Source organism: Schistocerca nitens, chromosome 9 (assembly GCF_023898315.1).
Source record: "Schistocerca nitens isolate TAMUIC-IGC-003100 chromosome 9, iqSchNite1.1, whole genome shotgun sequence".
In the NCBI taxonomy this organism is placed as follows: Eukaryota; Metazoa; Arthropoda; class Insecta; order Orthoptera; family Acrididae; genus Schistocerca; species Schistocerca nitens.
The window spans coordinates 420,065,868-420,088,414 of record NC_064622.1 but is presented as its reverse complement, the minus strand read 5'-3'; the positions used below and the strand labels follow the sequence as shown (position 1 = coordinate 420,088,414).

The following is a 22,547-nucleotide window of genomic DNA, read 5'->3' as shown; positions in this document are numbered from 1 at the left end:
CAGACCTCCACAAAATTTGATGATTATATAAGGTTTCTTGTTCTTTCCAAGAACAAGAAACATACAGCGATGCCATGAAGTCTGTTCAAAACGATTTCTGGAAGGAAGCTATGGATTCTGAAATAAAAGTTCTTCAAGAAAATAAAACGTGGAATATGGTTGACCTACCATATACAAAGAGGGCCATTTCTAATAGATGGGTGTATAAAGTTAAAACAAATGCTGATGGCTCAGTCAATAAATTCAATGCAAGATTGGTGATTAAGGGTTATTCGCAGCAGAGAAGAGTTGACTATGACCAGACGTTCAGCCCTGTAGCTAGAGTGTATACCATTCGAGCACTACTAAATGTTTCTGCAAGTGAGAGAATGAAACTTTAACAAACTGATGTTTCAATTGCTTTTCCTTATGGTGATTTAAAAGAAACCACTTATATGCAACAACCTCAAGGATGTGTTGATGTGCCGGCCGGGGTGTCGGAGCAGTTCTAGGCATTACAGTCTGCAACCGCGCTACCGCTCTGGTCGCAGGTTCGAATCCTGCCTAGGGCATGGATGTGTGTGATGTCCTTAGGGTAGTTAGGTTTATGTAGTCCTACGTTCTAGGGGACTGATGACCTCAGAAGTTAAGTCCCATACTCCTCAGAGCCATTTGAACCATTTTTGATGTGATGATGGATCTGGGAGAGTACGTCGCTTGAAGAAAAGGCTATACGGACTGAAGCAGGTTCCGCATTGCTGGAATGAGAAGCTCAGTAATCATCTCACTAAATTGAGCTTTGTGAGGAGTGAAGCTGGTCCTTGTCTTTTCATGAGACAGTAAGGCTGTAAGAAAATATTCCTTGTGCTTTATGTTGATGATGGTCTGATTGCAGCTCACAGGGAACAGGAACATGAAGACATTGTCAGTGATTTAAGAGAAGAGTTTAAAATTACATCAGTGCCTGCATCATTTTTCTTAGGTCTGGAAATTGACCAACAAGAACATGGAACTGTATTAGACAGAGAAAGTACTAGAACGTTTCAACATGAAGAACTACAAGGCTGTAACTATGCCCATTATAAATAACAATGATACCGAAGAAAGTCCTCGCAACTCTGAATTTCCATACAGGCAAGCTGTTGAAGCACTGACGTTTCTGATGTCTGGGAGACGTCCTGACATTGCATACGCTGTCAGTGTTGTATCAAGAAATCTTGAAAGTAAACAGATCGTGATGTAGTGAAAGGTAAAAGAACCTTACGATACCTGAGAGGCACAACAAATTATGGACTTGTATATAAAAACAATTCTAAGAAGCAGGTTTTTGAGTGTTCTTGTGATGCTGACCATGTTGGTGGTGATCTTGGCTCTGGGCGCTCAACATCTGGTGTCCTTTGTCTGTACTCTGGGGCACCTATCTCCTGGATTAGTCAAAGGCAATCTTCTGTTGCCATATCCACAACTGAAGCAGGGGTTGTAGCTGCCAGTGAAGCTGCTCGGGAAATTTTCTGGATCAAGAAACGTCTGACTGAATTGGACCAATTTGAGGCAACACCAGTTCTACAGGCTGACAACGAAGCTGCTATCCGGCTTGCCCAGAATCCCGAGTTTCACTTAAGAACGAAGCATATTCAAGCAAGGCACTTCTTTGTTCGTGAACTAGTTAGTGCTTATGAAATCACAGTTGCAAAAATAGACACTGTAGAACAACTTGCTGATATACTTAAAAAGCCAGTTTTCCATTAGATATCAGTATTTATGTAATAAGATTAGACTTTGCTAGTTATTAAATAAGGGAAAGCGTTAATGTATTTTACATCTTTGGTGTTCTTTAATAACTAAATAACTAAAGTCAGTATTTCTTGTTCAGTGGTTGGTAATACGCATCTGTGTTGGTTTCTCTGTATGTTGTAGTTGTTGTCGTACGTGCTATGTGTTGAACTGGTACCTAATAAACCATGTGTATTTCCAATTAGGAAATACAGAAGCGTCCGATCTTACCCGTCGGCTTTGACCCATGACGTCACAAATACCGCGGAAACGACTATAAACAATTCCAATAAGGCGGATATAAAAACATCGCATACGTATTGTAAACACTGAAATACACAAGTTTCACAAAAAGCGTAATGACTGTAACGGGACAAGCGTGGGAAATTAGGGGTTTTTGGGTGCGGAGAAACTAAATATACAGAAATGTAGCCACCGACCGCCATTCAAAACCACGCAAAACAACGAAATAAATCAACATCACAAAACTGACCAAATACCAAAAAACACATTCCTATCCATAATCGGACACTTCCCTTAACCTATATAGCTCAACAGAACCTACCGATCACATCCCCCAATAGAAAACTAAGACACGAAAGCTTCCCTTACACCTACATACATCGGCACTTATGCAGTTTAGCAGGTACGGAAAAAATTTTTCATTTTTTTTCAAAATTTGATCATCATGTGTCGTTATGCGGTGGGGGGAGTCTGCAGTGCCCCCCCATCCCCCCACCGGCTTCATTAGTGTCAAATCAATATTTTCGAATCATAGGCGGCCGCTGCCGCGGCCGCATTCCAAAAAAAAACTCCCAACCTAACCTCAAGTGGGCTACGCTACAGATCAATATGTTCATCAAATTGCTTCATATTACGTATACATATTCATTAGTGTCAAATCAATATTTTCGAATCATAGGCGGCCGCTGCCGCGGCCGCATTCCAAAAAAAAAAAAACTCCCAACCTAACCTCAAGTGGGCTACGCTACAGATCAATATGTTCATCAAATTGCTTCATATTACGTATACATGTTCATTAGTGTCAAATCAATATTTTCGAATCATAGGCGGCCGCTGCCGCGGCCGCATTCCAAAAAAAAACTCCCAACCTAACCTCGTATTCAGGGCTACGCTACAGATCAATGTGTAGGTCCCTTACGTCACGGGTCAAAGCCGACGCGTGAGATCGGATGTTTCCAACCTATACCCAATACACAAAACATACATAAATAACCAAAAAAAAAAACGGAACTTACCTCAAAAAAGTTCCAGCTCCACAAACTAGATTGGCCACCACAATCACACACAAATGCACACACGCACGCACACACACACACACACACACACACACACACACACACACACACACACACATACAAAAACACACACACACACACACCAACGAAAAAATACTGAACTAAAATAGAAACCCAACCCACCCAAACGTCAACCCCCTCCCCCACAACTCCAAAATACAACACACAAACACTATACAACAAAATAAACCACCCACCCACCTACCCAGCCCACCCTAACTAACCACTTTCGGTCTATACATTTTACCCACAGCCCTTAAAAAAACCCGAAGAATGCAATAGCCCTCTGGGACACTCTTCCGCCAACAGTACTCATCTAAATGAGACTGAAGGTTGGAAGAGCGCCTCTTCCCCCTCCCAAGAACTGACTTAACCGCTCCCCACATCCCCTCAATTGTGTTAGTGCAAGCCCCAGTATCATAATTCTTAAACTCTAGACTGTGGTTCACTACTAAATGATTAAATCCCCTCTCACCCAACCCCCTGTATGAAGAAAACGCATCTGAAACTACTGTGGACCCCGGCTCTACATACTCCTCAATTAACCCCACTAATTCAGGCTTCGACCTCCCCTCCACAACCCTAAAAACACATTCAGTACCCCCACCCCCCTGAACAACAGCCCCCCACACCCAAAGACCAGCCACAGACTTCCCCCTCCCATACTTCCTTTTACCAAACTGCGACTCATCCACCTCCACAAGCACCCCATGCCCACCCAACTTACCCCTGTACTTAATAAATTCGGAACACACCTCACGGCAAAAGGAATACCAGTCTAAAACAGTCCTCTCACTCACACCAGTCTCAAACGCGCAAAAACTCTGTCCGCAACTATAACAAAAATAATACATAATAAGCACAATCTCACGCATGGCCAATCTAGACTTCTCGAACCAGGTACCACGCCTTACAGAACGCCATACGCCATCTTTCCGGCAACACCACATGTATCCGTCCCTGGTCCGAGAGTCCGGAACTTTAACCAATTTCATAGGTTCACGGCACACACCGCACTTCACGACCTCGGCAATTAAGCCAAATAGCTGAAGAAATTTAATCAGCTCTAAAGCTGTCTCCCCCATCATCGCCCTCAACCGAACACTGTTAAGGCGGTCTTTCATATCCATTCCTGAACAAAAAACCACAACCAAATACACTCAATAACAAACTCACCCGACGTACAGCAATGAGCATTAAATTAACCATTAACTCACTAATAGAAATTCCGCTTCAAATCCAACACCTGAGCAACAGAAAACTGACCCCACCACACGAAACAAACGAAACAAACGAAAACCATGAACACACCACCAGAGAGCACGACAAACAAAAACAAGACATCTACAAACACGCCACAATCGCAAATCAAACTCCGCGCCGTAATGACGTCACACACCACAACACGCTTACGTCACGGGTCAAAGCCGACGGGTAAGATCGGACGCTTCTGTTGACCCTCCAATTATGCAAATATTCGTTTTCTAACAAAATCTCAGCATGCAGGAAAAGGCAGTCATCAGATCAGCGAAGTTAAACACCATCAGACTGGGCTAGAACTTGGATGGGTAACCACTCGGTCTGCCGAGCGCTGTTGGTGTACTCAGCCCTTGTGAGGCAAACTGAGGAGCTACTTGATGGAGAAGTAGCAGCTCCGGTCCTGTAAACTGACGAACGGTCAGTAGTGCGATGTGCTGACCACATGCCCCTCCACATCTGCATTCAGTGACACCTGTGGGCTGAGGATGACATGGCACCATGTCGGTGATGCTAGAACTTCATGGCGCCTGTTCACGGAGAGTTTAGTTAGGAAAATGCAGTAGTAACACAATTATTGTAGCAAAAGGAGTCTTTCTGGAAAATTTTGAACTTCGAAGTAGGACCAAAGGTTGTAGTGAAAAAGAAGTATGAAATATAAGTTTGTATCTTTGTAGAGTTCAAAGGGAAGCAGACAAAGGATGTAAGAGTTATCCTCTGGAAGGTGGACCAGAAACAGATGCATGGAAAGTAGATGAAAGGATGGTGGATGAGGCACATTAAAAAGGGTATGAGGTTTCCTGCTCTATGGGAAATTTCACAGTGAGGTGACTGTGCGTACTTGAGCTGGGTAGAACAATGCATTCTTTCCTTGTTCTATTCTCCTCCTCATCTGTTTAATCTATTGCTGGTAGTCTTCAGTATGTGCTTATAGACAACAGAGAAGTGAGAAAGTTATTGAAATGGCAAGAGAATATGTGAAGTAAGTCAATGGTTGGATACGGGATGTCATGAGAATATCATGATAAACGTAAAATCCCGAAAGTAGAACAGTGTGAATAGAGTTTTGAAATACAGAGAAAATAACAAGGGGGATATGAAGTGAAAACAAGACAAAATTCTGGCTAAACCACGATATTGGAAGTAACGCTCTGTGATATACATCTATGAACAGTGTTTTTATGGTTTAAGTAAAATATAAATGTAACTTGGAACTAAGGTAACAGTGCAGAATATGTAATATATATGAGGGCAAGTATCTGATGTTTAGAAAATGAGTAATTTGTGCCACAAATAGATGTGTGATCTGTATATTTTATGTAACTGGGTAAGGAAATAAGAGACTGCGCAGTGTGGAGCACCAGAATAGGTGGTCTCAGAAGTGTAAATATAAAAAGATCTAGTGATTACGTAAATGTAGCAAATGCAATGAAGAAAGTATATTTTTCAGTCTATAAAAAACTAAAAAGTACAATAATGGACAGGGAAAAGTCTATGGAGTCATGAGTGGTATTCCTTGGACAGAGTAAATCATAATGAGTAATAATGTTAAGCTTCCATCACTAAAGTCATGTCTAAAATTATTCTGAAAATATTTGGAAAACGTAGTGTAACAAATTAATCTGTGTGTACTTAGAAAACAAACTTTGTTACATGGTGAGGAAAATGGTTGCCTTCAGGTGTCATTATGAGGCTAATATTCTGACATCTATGAACCTAACTCACATCTCGACAAACAGGGCTCTGGAGTAAGAACAGGAGTGGATGATGGTGTTGATGAGGAACAAGGTGTCATGGCAAACATGGTGGACAGCAATACTCTATTTTGTCCCATGCCTAGGGTTAGATCTCAGGGTGGAGGGTCATAATCACTTACCTCATATCTTATAGGTTAACACACCAGCACTAGCACGTGAAACTGTGTGGTGAAGTTAGAAGTGAAGTGTTAAGTAGTACGACAAAATAACTGTGATAACACTACATGCATAGCATATATATATATATATATATATATATATATATATATATATATATATATATATATATATATATATATATATATATATATGGTGTAACTATCAGTGCATGTTCTCTTAAAATATATAGTGTTAAATGTTGGAGGGAGTTCTAAAAACTGGTAAGACTTGTAAGGGAAATGAAAATGACAGAATTGAAGGCTGTGAACAGTTGGGGGCAGGAGAAAATGTGAGAAAGTGAAATATACCTACATGATGTAGAAATAAAGGAAGGAGAAGTTTATCATGTACCGATATTCAGAGCTGATGGAAGTTTAAAAAATAATGTGAGAAGGTTGAGACATGGCAGTGGTAGATTCTTCCACTTTGCATACTCAGCACACTCATAGCTAATCTGTCGATAAATTAAAATGATGCAGAGTGATAAGTATATGCATTCACAGGATGATGTACATAGGGGATGGGTTGGTTGGGTTGTTTGGGGGGAAGAGACCAAACAGAGAGGTCATCGGTCTCATCGGATTAGGGAAGGATGTGGTAGGAAGTCAGCCATGCGCTTTCAAAGGAACCATCCCGGCATTTGCCTGGACGGATTTAGGGAAATCACTGAAAACCTAAATCAGGATGGCCGGACGCGGGATTGAACCGTCGTCCTCCCAAATGCGAGTCCAGTGTGCTAACAACTGCGCCACCTCGCTCACTGATGATGTACGTACAATTTGATTACAGTAAGTTTTGTGAAAACATGCTTTGTGATTTCAGTGTTAGATCGCAAGATATATCAGTTTCAACTAAGCACTGAAATTAGAATTTGTAGGACCACCTGAAGGCAGGAAGCTACCATTGTTGCATAGGGAGGAAAGGGCGGGGGAGGGGGACAAGGGCACCGTGTCATTAGGGCAGGCAGGAGAGCATAGTTGCAGAAAGTTTCGGAGAGCTGACAAAAGGTTTCGCTAAGGCACAAACAATTAGTAAGACTGAATTTCTGAGGGCAGATATCACTTGGAAATCAGTGAACGGACGAGTCCAAGGAAAGGATGACCAAGGAAAGAAAAATAGTACGTGCAAAAAACGCATTTTAAGACAGTAAAAATGAAGGGATAATTTTTCAGAGAGTGTTGCTAAAGAGCATCCACTGCAGAAACCAATATAGGACACTGCAGTTTTGATAGACAAATAATTGATAAAGTGGCTTGTCTGATGTCACAACAGCCTCATATGCTAAGTAAGACAGACAGGCCATTGAGTGGAAGAAAACGTCTTGGGGCTTGGATGATGTCGGACTTACTTCAGACTGTAACCTGACTTGGTCACATCATACGCTTTGTATTTGTTTATTTCATATTAAATAAGACTAAATACATAAAATCACATAGGCAGTCTTTTTAGTTGCCGTTCCAATAGTTATTTCTGATGGTGGCAATATCTACAGACTTAGATGGAGGTAGTTTAAGTGAACAAAGCATATGGGAGGTCATACATTATGATTCAACCAACTGTCGGTCAGTGGGTTGAGGCCTTCATTGGTATACTGGCTCATTGTTGTAACAGGATGTCAACGATGGCCGTGTGGTTGAGCCCAGGTTGCAAGTGTGATTTTTGTTCTGAAGAAATCGTGTGATTTTATTCAAGGCAGAGTCCAAAACTTTCCTAAGAGCTACATGGCACAACATCAAAGGGATTTTAAGGTCATCTACGAGTAACTAGTTACGACACAACGGCATTGTTTTGTATCCACATTAGTTTGTCTTCCAACTCCCTGAATTCAGATGAGTATTGTTGTCAATTTTGCTCATTGGCAAGTCTGTGTTGGTACTCTGACCCTTTCCCGAGTGTTATTGTAGTCATGCAAGATTCAGTGATGTGTGCAGACTGGACTGCAGCATAAAAAGAACTGCATCATAGGTAGGGATTGTGTGGCTGTTTTTAAGGCACGCAGGCGCTTAACTTAGTTCTATGACAAAATTAATTCCTGCACTCCTGTTAGATCATCGATTACTGTCACATGCAAATTGTTCCGTATTACGTTACCGTACTGTGTACTGCCTTGGTTCTTTCTGTCGGTGCAGTCCAGTGTGCTTATTTGTATTAATATCAAATTGATAAACTACGTTCACAAAATAACCGAGAAAAGGTCAACTATGTTACAGTTTAAGTTGAAATTTCAATGAATGTTGTTGATCAGTAGAACGTAGGTAGCTAACACAAGCAACAGTCGGAAGTTACCTGTAAATAACGGTTTGTGTCTATTAGTATGGCTTTCACAAAGTGACAATCTCAGAGAGAAAAGGTTGTAATGAAATATTTCTATCTGTAACATCGCTAAACCTAGTGAAAAGTGGACCAAATTTGTGAAATGAGCAACTTGTAGTTTTAACCCGAACTGAAAAGTTAAGCAATGATAAACAAAAAGAGGAATGTTGTACAGGTGCTTACTAAGATGTGTGATCGCATGTCAGTGTTAGAAATGTAGAATGGTGATATGGGAGGAAATAAGAGTAGTCCAACATAGTTGGGAAGACTTTGACACTAATCTGTGTGTGCTCTGGAGTTAACAGAAACTCTTTCCCATCCAATATGTCTAAGTAAACTATGAATGAAGGCATTAAGTTTCATCAAACTGTACTGTTGTCGATGAAGGTAAATAAATAATCAAGTGTAAGATCACAAAATCATAGTAGATTGAAACTTATACTCACCATTCCCCTTGTTCTCGAGACTGAAGACCGTTCTGCATGGTCTGCGGAATGCTGACTTCTTCAAGGTAAAATTAGCTCCTTCCCGGCCAACATTTCTGAGTAGTACTAGACACCGAAGGCCAATTTGTCTAGCCAGAAGGGCAGTTGCTGTTCTGGACCAAAATGCTCCTCACCGCCAAGTAGGCCTGATTAGACAGTGAAGAAACTGGTTACATTTCATCAAAGTGTATATTTAAGGATCATGGTAAAAACTGCAGAAGAATATAAGAACACAGTATCACTATGGAGTGAAACATGTACTCACAGTCCCATCTCTTGCGCTCGAGTTTGAAGACTGTTTTATCTAGTGAGCAGGATGCTTGCTACTCTGCACCAAATTCAGCTCCTTTCTAGTCGACAGGTCTGAGTAGTACTTGGCTGTGAAGGCTGTTTTGTTAGCGAGCCGAATACCTGCTGCCCTGGACCAATATAGTCAACCTCCAGCCAGTAGGGTTGAGTAGACTGTAAACAATAACGGTTACTTTTTATCAAAATGTACCCACGTCGTTAGAGGTAAAAAATATAAACTAGTGTGTGAACAAAATATCAAGCAGACTGGATCATACACTCACCATCCTACTTCCTGTTGTCGAGTCTGAACACCATCTCGCCTGGTGAGCGGAATGCTTCCTGCTCTGGGCTGAAATCAGCTTCTTCACGGAAAATAGACCTGAGTAATGGTTGGCTCTGAAGGCTGTTTTGTCAAGTGTTCAGAACAGTTGCTTTTTGGGCCAAAATCAGCACACTGCCAGCAAACAGGCCTGAGTAACTGTGAACAAAAGAACTATGTTTCATTAAAATATACCCCAGTTGATCAATGTGAAAAATATAAACCAGTGTAAGAAGAACATTATCGCAGGACACTGGATTGGATACTCACCATTTTAGTTCCTTTGATCGAGTTCGAACGCCGTTTTGCATGGCGAGCAGAATTCTTGCTGCTCCAGGCTATAATCAGATCCTTTCCGGCCAACAGTGCTTGGTCCTGAAGAGTGTTTTGTTTAGACAGCACAACACTTGCTGCTCTGGGCCAGTATAGTCACTATTCTGTCCAGCAGGAATGCGTAGACTGTGAACAAAAAGGTTACATGTTATCAATATGTACCCATATCGATAGAGGTACAAAATATAAACAAGTGTGTGTACAAAATGTGTGTACAAAAATTGGCACACTCCCAGCTAACATGCTTGAGAAGACTGTGAACAAAAGGGTTAAAAAGTTTATCAAAATGTACCCAAATCGACTGAGCTAAAAAAATATAAACAAGTTTATGAACACATTATCACATCAGTGTTGATTGTATACTAACCAGTCTACTTCTCGCACTCAACCTCTACCGAGCAGAATGCTGGCTCCGCATGGGGCAAAACAAGTTGGTGTAGATCTATCATGCCTGGGTGCGCTGTAAAGAAAAAGATTAACTTTCATGAAAACGCACCCCTGTTTACAAAGGTAAGAAAAATAAACTAGTGTAAGAACACAATAAGATTTACAAAGCTGATTAGTTAGTTGTGCAGTAAATTTAATCTCAACTGTTTACACCAAGAGATGTGTAAGTTTACAGTGAATAAAACATAGGGTAAAATGTTGTTATGATCATAACACAAATGTCGCGAGAGTATCTACAGCAAGTAGTTTAGTTCTTGTGTTACATGCTGAGCAGTGATGGAGCAACTTTGTAGTGTTTTGGAGAGTGGATAGTAAGCATTTTATCCATTGCTGTAAATTTTTATTATTTAACGCTGGTTAAGACAGTCATACAGCCATCCAACACACCATTCAAGCAGTTCTATCTTTGCAGCATAAGTTCAGAAAATTTTCATCCCTCGACTACACACACACACACACACACACACACACACACACACACAAACACACATTAATTTCACAGTTTCTGACTGCATAGATCGTCACAGTGGGTTTATTCTTTTTGGGTAATAGCTGTCTTATTTCCATATTGTCTGCAATGAGGATGCTCGATAATAGGTTCAAGGCAATGACATCGCTATCAGGCAGAAGCGACAGGATGGTGGAAGGTCTCCTGTATCCCACACACAGAATCTGACGAAGTAGTATGCATGTTCCGTATTTCCGTCTCTGGTAGGCAAACATGATGTGGTTAACGTCATCTCACACTCTGTATTGCCACATAGTGAGCCCACCCTCCTAGTTATGTAAATATGTGGTTTAAATGGTTCTTGCTTGAATTTTAGGAGTGCCAATGTTTCATAAGAACTTTGCACTGTAGTTCACCTAGTATATCTGTAGAATTGTCGTATATACACTGCCTTATATAAAAAAAGTGAAACTCCCAGAAACCATGGTCGGATAACTGTAACCACGTCTGTGTTCACACGATCCATGTCTTTGGAGCTTCCTGGCAGATTAAAACTGTGTGCCAGACCGAGACTCGAAGACTGGAAGTCTCATATCAGCGAACACTCCGCATGCAGAGTGAAAATCTCTTTCGGAATCAATGCATTTATAAAAGATTAGTGTAGCAATTCTCTAAGACAGAATGGCCACCAAGCTGTGTTAGTGGCGTTCATGTTTGGTGTTGTACCAGAACTGGTAGGATATATAAGGTATGTGAACAGCTTCAAATGTTGAGTGGTCACTGTAAATGACATTGGTATGCTGTATACACATGAGAGACAGCATTACCAGCTCCTGACTGGAATGAAAGTAGCCTCAGAATGGGCGGCCATTTGGTTGGCTCGTCAAATAATAAAGTGTCAAGATGTCACATTGGTTTAAAATTGAATACACACATACACACACACACACACACACACACACACACACACACACACACACACACACACACATACACATGTGTAGGTTACTGTTAATACTACAACACAAATGGATCCATTTGCAGTGATGCCATGACTGGGAAGTACAGACTGCTTACGAATGCATGCACCATCATGCATTATGTTTCATGTGACAGTATCATGCTGCATTTTTTAACAGGACAATGCCTATCCACACATGGACGTATATCTGCGAACTATCTGCGTAACTGAGTATTCTTATGGCCTGCAAGATCCCTAGATCTATCCCTGATGGTGCATGATTTAGACCAGTTCGGACATCAACGACATCATCATTCCTGTATCCAGAATATGAAGCACGATTACAATGGTAGTGGGTTGGGATACCTCAGGAGAAGATACAACGGCTTCATGAAATCCTTTCTAACCAATTTAGATGATGCATCCAGGCAGGAGGGATTTCAGCATCTTGCTGATAAATGAAGTAAATTTGACTCAGTGTGTTAATCACTGAAATAGCATCATGTATCCTCTCAACTTGTGAAATTTCATTTCGTCTCCTCTGCCTTTTCTGGGCATTTCTCTATTTTAGTCAGACATTGCAACTTAGACTCCACTATAGTGATGTCCTCTGGTAGAGGAAGATGTCATCTGTTTGTGTCTTAACGCTTCGTTTTTTTTCGATTACAGATGACGTGTTCTGGATCTCATCGTACTCTTGACTGCTCCTGATAATCTCTTATTTCGCTAACCTCTCAACCACGTTAGTCCAATTAGGATGACTATTTATCCTATCTGCAGAAAGGGACAAAAATATTGTTTCGGGCCATTGGAGAAAGTATATCTAAAACAATAAATTTTATCAATGGTGTTAGTTCCTTTGTGACGAATATTTATAGAAAGGGAACTAACGAGGACTTATTTGGAAATAAAAGTATTTGCAAGTGGAATACAATTGGCTTCTTGCTGTTTCAAATGACAGTGACAGTAACATTTAAGAAGACATTTCTATCCTTTCATCTTTTCGCTTGGGTTTGTTCATTTTGACAAGTGACTTTTCATGAATATGAATTTTTCCCTTTTATTCATTAATTACTTCTTCTTCTTTGGAGACTGCCTTTGTTCTGCATCATGCAAAGGGTCGGCAGTGTTTTGTACAGAACTGAAATGGTTAATTTTAAGGGACGGCCGGATTACTTTCCTTCACCACCGCATACCCCCCCCCCCCCCTGCACCGTCCGGGACGGAATCAGTGTACCCCAGCTGTCTGCGACGAGAGTAAACCATGAAATAGTGTGAACAAGAGCATCCTAAGACTTCGTCGTAAATATCTCAGCTCTAGACAAAGGAGTGCACCTCTTATGGGTTAATTTTAAGGGGTGGCCGGATTACTAGTCGGGATGCATGTATTGGTTCAGTACAGAATTGTGTCATAAAACCATTGACCCGGTCAAGACACAAGCTAGCTAGCCCACAGCTGATGTAACTGGTCCTTGATATCCTGGATAGTTTCACTGGGATGTAGATGGCATACGAGCTGATGTCGTATATATTCTATTGGGTATACAGCTAATAGCTAAACATAACACAGAGAGCTGATAGGGACGCATGTTGCATGTGGACGATCGTTGCCCTCTTGAAAAATGGCGGCATGATACTGTCTCATAGGAGGTACCACATGAAGATGCAGGATGTAAGTGACGTATTATTGTGCCATCAGAGTTCCCTTGGTCAATACCAGCCACGACCTGAAGTCATACCCGATTTTTCCCTACACTGGAATAATCATACAGCAATACTCCAGATGCAGCCTTCTGTGTTGTGGTGTTTATGCCAGCCTACACATGGTGTAGTAATCCCCTAGTCTGGCTGCTGGTTGTCTCTGACCAATGTTGCGGGATGACACAACGTTGAGGGAGTCCATTAATTGTTCTCAGACAGCAGACAAGGATATCAAAGGGTTACAATATGTTTCGTGCACAATAAGGAGTATCTCCCTTATGGTGTTCGATTGGAACCATGACGATGAGTATACCTGCCCTCATATTCCCTTGCAGTCCACCATCGGGCCACTGTCACATCTGAATGCTTCAAAAACTTACACCTGCCAAGAGACTCTTTGAATCTCTGTCAGGCGCTATAACTCCGTTTCACATCATTTCACAGTGTCTCTGTGCCCTTCACAGTCATCACTTGATGTTGACTCTGTTTTGCCTCTTATAGAGGGTGTTACAAAAAGTTACGGCCAAACTTTCAGGAATAATTCCTCACACACAAAGAAAGAAAATATGTTATGTGGACATGCGTCCAGAAACGCTTACTTTCCATGTTAGAGCTCATTTTATTACTTCTCTTCAAATCACATTAATCATGTAATGGAAACACACAGCAACAGAACGTACCAGCGTGACTTCAAACACTTTGTTACAGGAAATGTTCAAAATGTCTTCCGTTAGCGAGGATACATGCATCCACCCTCCGTCGCATGGAATCCCTGATGCGCTGATGCAGCCCTGGAGAATGGCGTATTGTATCACAGCCGTCCACAATACGAGCACGAAGAGTCTCTACATTTGGTACTGGGGTTGCGTAGACAAGAGCTTTCAAATGCCCCCATCAATGAAAGTCAAGAGGGTTGAGGTCAGGAGAGCGTGGAGGCCATGGAATTGGTCCGCCTCTACCAACCCATCGGTCACCGAATCTGTTGTTGAGAAGCGTACGAACACTTCGACTGAAATGCGCAAGAGCTCCATCGTGCATGAACCACATGTTGTGTCATACATGTAAATGCACATGTTCTAGCAGTACAGGTAGAGTATCCCGTATGAAATCATAATAACGTTCTCCATTGAGCGTAGGTGGGAGAACATGGGACCCAATCAAGACATCACCAACAACGCCTGCCCAAACGTTCACAGAAAATCTGTGTTGATAACGTGATTGCACAATTGCGTGCGGATTCTCGTCAGCCCACACATGTTGATTGTGAAAATTTACAATTTCATCACGTTGGAATGAAGCCTCAACCGTAAAGAGAACATTTGTACTGAAATGAGGATTGACACATTGTTGGATGAACCATTCACAGAAGTGTACCCGTGGAGGCCAATCAGCTGCTGCTTGTGCAGCAGCAACTTCTCTGACGCTGACATTAGGGTTATCGTCAACTGCACGAAGAATTGCCTCGTCCATTGCTGGTGTCCTCGTCGTTCTAGGTCTTCCATAGTCGCGAGTCATAGGCTGGAATTTCCGTGCTCCCTAAGACGCATATCAATTGCTTCGAACGTCTTCCTGTCGGGACACCTACGTTCTGGAAATCTGTCTCGATACAAACGTACCGTTCCACGGCTATTGCCCCGTGCTAATCCATACATCAAATGGGCATCTGCCAACTCCGCATTTGTAAACATTGCACTGACTGCAAAACCACGTTCGTGATGAACACTAACTTGTTGACGCTACGTACTGATGTGCTTGATGCTAGTACTGTAGAGCAATGAATCGCATGTCAACACAAGCACCGAAGTCAACATTACCTTCCTTCAATTGGGCCAATTGGCGGTGAATCGAGGAAGTACACTACATACTGACGAAACTAAAATGAGCTCTAACATGGAAATTAAGCGTTTCCGGTCACATGTCCACATAACATCTTTTGTTTATTTGTGTGTGAGGAATGTTTCCTGAAAGTTATGCCGTACCATTTTGTAACACCCCGTATATTTTACCAGGCCTAGTAACGACACTAAACATGAACAACAGTGATGCACGTATGTATGTATAATGTCTGTTCTTTGTACCATGTCGAAAAGAACAGACACCTTAAAATGATATCTTCTGTGCGGATGCACGTACTTGTCTGAATCCTTGTGTGACTCATGTGAATAACTGCGAGCAGATGGGGGATAATGGATGGAGGACACTACATCTGTAGTGTGTGGTACTTAGGAATCTGGGGAGGGCAGGAGATGTGATCAGGTGGTTTAAGTGATTAAAGGATCTGCTATTGAGAAGTGGAGCATCCGGATTCGAGTCCCAGTCCAACACAAATTTTCACGTCGCCATTGGATTTAATACAATGCCTATATGTAGCTGTGTCTGTGAGATTTCTAACACTAGGGCACTCTGGTGGGCCCTTCTATCAGTCAAAGAGGACTGCCACTCTAATCGTTTACTTCCCATCGATGGTGTACAGGTACACAAAGTTACACTTGACATCCGGCCAAGTTCAAAGGACTCTCAGCATTGTTGAATTTCTGTATGTTAGTTATGGTTCAATCATTACTTCCTGGAGAAAAAAAAGTGAACTTAAAACAGTGGTTTTGTGAAAATGGTGAATACCGTTTTACTGATGATTGAAGTGGCAGAACTTCATTAAGATTAACACAAAAATCATACGCTACTTAATGTGGGAAGCACTTAAAAGGACGGTTCACTATACTTTTGCTATCGCATTAACCAAAGCTCGTTTCTGATTTAATTCACTATGTGCATGGGTCAAAACAGGAGCGCAAAAAAAGAACCTGCCACAATTTTATCATCTGCTGAATAATTTCTTTCCTCAGAAAGAGATATCGAGGAAACCTCATCAGAAGCGTTTGCTACAGTCAAAGGATGTGTTTCTTCCACATTTGAACTTATTTGGCACAGAAAAGTGTAAGAATCTATAGAACCTTGATAGCTCCATGAAGCCAACTGTTCTGAGACCTATAGCTATATACGATCATAGACTTCGGATGAAACTTCTGAAGTTCCTCAAAACAGAGGTTTCATAATTTTTGCATTCCCTCGTAAAACTGTGCAGACTGAAGCAAAGGCTAGGTCACTGGATTGGTTTTAAACAGTACATACAGTGCTTGCCTCACATGAACGTTTGTGACTTTTCCAGGGTGTGGTACAGGTGTGCAGGAAGTAGTTGCGCCTGCTAAATTGCATACAAGAAGTTACCCCACTTACCAGTGAGAAGACTCAGGCTGTCCACGGACATCTCTCTTGCAGCACCCTCTTCTGCTGCTGCTGGTGCTGCAGCAGGTGGCCCAGACCAGTCTTCGTTCTTCGCTACCCGTTCATCAGACTTGCTGCAAGGACGAGAAACATGCTTCAGTATATGACTAGACTGCACATTGACTAACGTTTCTACAACTTCCACCACTATGGACACCCTGGTAATAAAAAAGACTGTCATGCTCATTAGATTAGGACAGCTAACGAAAGCTCTCTGTGCTCTGCCCAATTTTGAAGAATGTCTTTGGCTTATCTTGTTCTGAGACGAGTTTCCCTAAGGTTCTCCAGTCTCTAGGACTGTTTGCTGATGTTATATCTTCAGAACTATTCCTTAACAGTGGTAGAAATTTTTAACGCTTGTCTTCCAGATTACTCGTGTTGACACATACTATTGAAGAACAAGATGTGTCACATGTGTGGCCTAGGATTTAGATGAAGTAGCGTTTGGACTGGGAGCTGTGTACGCGTGGGACTTATTTTAACAATTATTTTGTTTAACATCAACAGATTAGAAATACGCTTTCCTTAAGTAAGATATTTCTGTAGCCTATAAAGATACTGACATTGGGCTCCAAACAATCAATAAAAAGTATCTTCCATCAAACAACCTTACCTTAGCCGAATCATACACAGCTAACAACGACAAAAATTTACGATGCTTGGCTCTCGGACATAACCAGTAATAATATGTGAGACAACTTCAGTAGCAAAACACAGAATGAAAAAACACTCTTGGATCCAACTAGGATCGTAACACATAATTGCGTATTTGTTTACTACTACCACTGTCACCATATAATACCACAACGAACTACACACTATGCTCTGTAAAAGTTCATTTGCAGCTGAAAGTGTTTTTTTTCCAGAAACATCTTGTATAATAATGCAACAAGTTGTTTTTTGACATAGAACAAGTAACAAGATGATTTTAAGCACAATAGTCTCAACAAGAGAGTTATGTTCAGAGCATAGTTTAAGCTAACATTTTAGAATCAATACAATTAATCACACTCACATCATGTAGTTAACAAATTGAAGTGCTCGCACTCACTGCACAAACACACCAACACTTCTATGTGAAATCAATAATCAACCACATCTTGTCACACAACAACCATAGACTTCCAAGTGGAATGATTTGCTAGCAGAGGTACACAATGTACAACTAGTATACCACGCGATACACTGTACCAACCATAAAGTCACCAGCATGCAACTGTCAGCTGCCAAAGTTCTCAGTTAGTGCTCCTCTTGATATGCTGAAGCCAGGTTCTCTGCCTCAACTGGGATCACTGTCCATCTGGCTGTGAACAGGCACCAACCACTCCACCAAGTTGTTGTGTCCACACAGCGGCCATGCCGCTCACAGACTGTAGTGACATTTAGGTGACAGAAGTGCAGTGCATCAAATTCTTGAGGCCCTCAGCAATAATTCTGCCCAGAACCTGCACAATCGTCTCTATGGAGCGGCTCAGTAACTCTAACATCTTCAAGTACACGCCACAGTATGGATACATTGGCCACCACGACATTTTGGCCACTGGTGCTTCGCTGTAGACTTGTTCACCTCTTATAACTGGTGCTGGAAGACATCGCTGGTTCCTCTGGTTGCAGCTGACTCACTATGCCATCATACATGCTCGATACTAGCTCGACCACAGTGGCACTCACAGCAGTCACGTGTCTGTGCTGTCTGCCATCTTGGGTCCACAGAATGACACTCCAGTCAAACTTACTCTCCAGACACAGGGAAATAAATCGTGCCACTCGACTTGGCACCCATGGTTGGGATGTACCGAACAGAAGAGCATACATGACATAAGCTCTGCGATGTCAGTACGTATGTCACCATTTATCCGATGTCTTGAGGACACAGCATGGCTGTGCCAAAGGTGCACCATGAGCATCGATTCGAGGAAAACCACCACCTCTACCGCCTCTTGTCAACATGTGAACACTGTATTTACACTGTAATTTGTTATTGTCAACTGTCGTGGCTTGTGACTATGGATTGATGGGTATTAATGCAGCAGTTATTACCCATTTTAATGCTGACGACAGCATCCTGCCAACAGCCATATCCCTGTGGAAGATAATTCATCGCTCCACATGTGTACCTACACTCGCTGCACAACACAAGCGCCGAAATTGCTGCGGACGAAAAAAAAATGTTATGGTTCTATGTCCCCTTGATGCCAAGAGTGCTGGAGGTTGGGCACAAGGTTGGATTGGGAAAGGATGGGGAAGGACAGGTAAGGAAACTGGTTGCTTTCTTTCTGAGGGAATCATCTAGAAATTTACCCTATGCTATTTAGGGACATCACGAAAACCCTAAGACAGGTTTGTGAGGGATGGAATTGGAACTTCTGTATGGTCAAACGCAAGTCCAGTGTCTGACCACAGTACCACCTCGCTCAGTCCCAACTATCTTATTGAGAGGTGTGTAGTGTACTGTGAATTACTGATAGTGGTCGAAGTGTTGGAGATCGGTAGAATGTTTGCCCTATAAGCTTGGAATCAGGAGTAACGTGTCGCGATATAAGTTGGTGTACACCAATGGCAGTGATCAAATTCGTCCAAGCCACATGTTTAGTACGCAGGATGAAAAGAGGTGCTTGATGCACTACTATCATCTTCTCCCAGCCATCAGTACGTTAACCTACTGTTTGATTATAACTGTGTAAATCTGTTTCACCACCTTCAGTGCCATCGTCGACTTGTAGTTTCAGGAGTCCAATTCATTACTTTTGTATCTTAATGTGAATGCTTTGAGGAACACTCCACACAGATGACACTGGTCCTATGAAGTACACCTGGTAGAGCATCGAGCGAGATGTCTATGTCTTGGAGCTAACTCCAGCTGATCTACTCCTGTTGTGGTGGCGGTTCGAGTTCACAGAATCTTCTCTCTGCTAGACGAAGCATTGTTTTTAAAGATGCAATGGCACTCCATCCAGCAGTGGGCGGGAGGACCACAGGACAGGTAGAGATCTGTATAGCTCATTGCCATGCAGGAGCTTCTCATTCCAAATAAAACTGTATGACGTATTTGTGTCTCTCTGGAAACTAAACCAGGGCCATAAAGACGAAAAGTTGTTAATAATTTTATAAATGTTTCCTGTGTAGACGTTCCATACATGAAGATTCCGAGAATTTGGACACGCCTTTGGAACCAGCCTCTTTGGCTGCAACTATGAACAGAATGTGTAGGCGTTCAGTCTATGGCTTTTTCAGTGTAAGTCCTCGTGATACGAGAGGTTTCCATAGGTTTCCATCAGACTGATGTTCAGACAGTCTTGGATACTCTCTGGTCACCAGACTATATGTCTGCACTTCGGCTTCAATGTCCAGGCGTTCTGCGGAGACATGTTGAATTACTGGGTACAAAAGTGTCAATTGTGGTTCATTGCTCGTATTGTGACATCGTGTTTATTGCCCTCTGGTTTCATACTGGAGAAGAAGAAGTTAGCTGTGATAACTGCTGTCATCTCCTCTTTCAGTCTCAAAGACACTAAGTCACCTCTACACTCTACACAGATTCATTACAACCCTCTGCACTAGACAGATTGTATGATACAGCACTTGTATATACACAAGGATTGCTGCAAATGTATGTGAAGAAGATATCCCTTCCAAGTAATGGCTTACACCACATTCTGGAGTCCTGAAGCCTATATCGTCCTGGGACATATCATTTCTTTGACATCTGGCACAGTCAGGAACTTGGGGCCCCAGAGTAAGTCCACATACTCGTTTAATTTTGATGATGAAAGGAATGTAACCAAAAGGAATGTACTTTACCTGTGACCAGGTAAAGTAATTAAAAATATCTATCGATAACGTAAAGTAAAAGTAAAAAAGCTGCAATGGGTCTTACCGATCCAGGACGATACAGGTCCACCAGAGGAACCTGAAACATGAGAAGTTTAAATATTAGACTGTATACTGCAGTAAACACAAAACAGTCAAAGTGTGTTACAGTGCGTGTGCCAAGTGTTTCCGTGTCACTATCTGTGTGAGCAGGCTGTGTGGCCAGCCTTGTTCTGTACGGCCCTGCTATCTGCTTCTGCTGTCTGCCGTCTGTGTTATGAGGAGTTCCTGCAGCAAAGAGGCTGCCACCTCTCTTGTCGGCGCCTGTCCATACGCTGGGAGGGACTTCCACACCTCCAACTGTTTTGTCAACTACAAAACTCAAACCACCCTTCCAGCTGTACCTTAACCTTTTAGTAATTAACAGAAAATTTGAAAATGAAAGTAAAATTTAATTGTAAAAGCTGTAGAAGGTGGCCTATATGTGAGACACATTAATACTGCACATGAGAAAAATCTAAAAACAGTTCAGCATACTGCATATTCATATATTTAAGCACCTACCTACGTCCTAAGATACCTATGGAAAAATAATTAGTATTTATATAGGTCTCGTTTCCACAAGGATGAGTCTTATGAGACTTGTAACTCTTCAGGCTTTCCCGGCAAGGTCTTGACATGTGGAAAAATCGGGTCTACTGCCGGATGTTTGTGTCGCTCTGGCACAATATTTCGGCCACGTAACTCGTTGCCTTCTTCAGGTGCTGCCTGAGACTGCCGTGTTGGAGTTTTTTTTTTAATTTTTTGTTTAGCACATTTCATTCCCTTCCCTTAGGGGGGAGGGCGGGCTATTCTAGTGCTTGCATTGCACTTTTTAGCCTGAGGTGAGATTTACAATTTTTTTTTATTTTCTCTTTTATACAATTTAAAGTGCTTGCAGAAAGGTGCTTTTATGCCCAGAGGGCGCTGGGTGCTCTCTTTGCCGTCCGCGCCCGCCTGGCGCTGCTTGTAATGTGTTGTCTCTTCCCCTGTGTTCCCTCGGACGTCCGCGCCCGACTTGGGCGCCATCTGTGGCAGCTCTCTGAGGCCTGTCCTGTGTAGGGCGTTCCGTTCGCGGTCCGCGCCCGCCAGGTGCTGCTCCTGAGGTTTTTACTCATTCCTGGTGCTCCCACGGACGTCCGCGCCCGGCTCGTCCACCATCTGTGGTCGTGGCAGTTGTCTGGGGCCGGACGCGCATGTGGCGTTCCGTTCGTTGTCCGCGCCCGCTTGGCGCTGCTCCCAAGGTGTTGGCACTTCCCTGGTGCTCCGACGGACGTCCGCGCCCGCCTAGTCTGCCATCTGCAGTTGTGGCAGCTGTCTGAGGCCCGTCTTGCGTCAGGGGCTCTGTTCGTGGTCCGCGCCCACCTGGCGCTGCTTGTAAGGTGTTGTTTCTGCCCCGGTGCTCCCTCAGACGTCCGCGCCCGTCTTGGTCTCCATCTGTGGCAGCTCTCTGAGGCGGGCGCAGACGGCAAAGAGAGCACCCAGCGCCCTCTGGGCATAAATACTGGACAAGATCCTCCAACACGGCAGTCTCAGGTAGCACCTGAAGAAGGCAACGAGTTACGTGGCCTAAATATTGTGCCCGAGCGACACAAACATCTGGCAGTAGACCCGATTTATCCACATCTTATGAGACTTGTTCATCTTCTCCAGACAAACGTTATTTTAAATAAATTTTTGTCAGTAACCTCTGAGGAAACAGATTGGGAAAAGATTTGATCTTGGAGACAAATATTTATTTTATTTAAGGTAACAATACCAGCCGCAGCAGTCAGTGGGCCTTAGGTTAAGTGTCTTTATTTCTTTATTCAACAGTTGTTGTAGGAACACTTCCCCTTAGCGTCTGATACTTCGCCACTCGTGAAATGAATCCC

The 22,547-nt window shown here is 42.5% G+C and overlaps 1 protein-coding gene and 1 long non-coding RNA gene across 3 annotated transcripts in view; both read right to left on the bottom strand.

Moving 5' to 3' along the window:
- The window catches only part of LOC126204286 (numb-like protein), a 434,856-nt gene that overhangs the window by 142,569 nt on the left and 269,740 nt on the right, over positions 1-22,547 (bottom strand). The window lies entirely within an intron of this gene.
- Positions 9,007-10,438, bottom strand: LOC126203651 (uncharacterized). Of its 2 annotated transcripts, none has more exons than XR_007540335.1 (5): positions 10,353-10,438; positions 9,923-10,111; positions 9,615-9,826; positions 9,308-9,504; positions 9,007-9,188 (listed from the first exon to the last, which is right to left on the bottom strand). It is a non-coding gene; the product is annotated as an uncharacterized LOC126203651 (long non-coding RNA). The 2 variants fall into 2 exon arrangements; XR_007540333.1 differs by having other exon boundaries at positions 9,615-9,811.